Source organism: Oncorhynchus gorbuscha, unplaced genomic scaffold (assembly GCF_021184085.1).
Source record: "Oncorhynchus gorbuscha isolate QuinsamMale2020 ecotype Even-year unplaced genomic scaffold, OgorEven_v1.0 Un_scaffold_7048, whole genome shotgun sequence".
NCBI lineage: Eukaryota > Metazoa > Chordata > Actinopteri > Salmoniformes > Salmonidae > Oncorhynchus > Oncorhynchus gorbuscha.
In genome coordinates, this window is record NW_025750518.1 from 17501 (window position 1) to 18117 (window position 617).

Consider the following 617-nt stretch of genomic DNA (forward strand, 5'->3'; position numbering starts at 1 on the left):
AGTGCTCCTTCGCCTCCTGGGCCTCCTTACAGCCTCCCTACTGGGAGTATATAGAGGATAGAGAGTCAGTTAAGAGTCCACTATTGATATGATGCTGGGGTACTAGAGTCCACTACTGATATGATGCTGAGGTAACTAGAGTCCACTACTGATATGATGCTGGGGTAACTAGAGTCCACTACTGATATGATGCTGAGGTAACTAGAGTCCACTACTGATATGATGCTGGGGTAACTAGAGTCCACTACTGATATGATGCTGGGGTAACTAGAGTCCACTACTGATATGATGCTGGGGTAACTAGAGTCCACTACTGATATGATGCTGGGGTAACTAGAGTCCACTACTGATATGATGCTGGGGTACTAGAGTCCACTACTGATATGATGCTGGGGTAACTAGAGTCCACTACTGATATGATGCTGGGGTAACTAGAGTCCACTACTGATATGATGCTGGGGTAACTAGAGTCCACTATTGATATGATGCTGGGGTACTAGAGTCCACTACTGATATGATGCTGGGTTAACTAGAGTCCACTACTGATATGATGCTGGGGTACTAGAGTCCACTACTGATATGATGCTGGGGTAACTAGAGTCCACTACTGATATGAT

The 617-nt window shown here is 45.5% G+C and overlaps 1 protein-coding gene across 1 annotated transcript in view; it reads right to left on the bottom strand.

Annotated features, from left to right (window-relative positions):
- The window catches only part of LOC124029626 (dynactin subunit 1-like), a gene marked incomplete at its 3' end in the record, with an annotated part of 7618 nt that extends 7580 nt beyond the window's left edge, over positions 1 to 38 (bottom strand). The window contains exon 1 of the mRNA XM_046341275.1: positions 1 to 38. This exon is cut by the window's left edge and continues 171 nt beyond it.
- Positions 39 to 617: the final 579 nt, after the last annotated feature.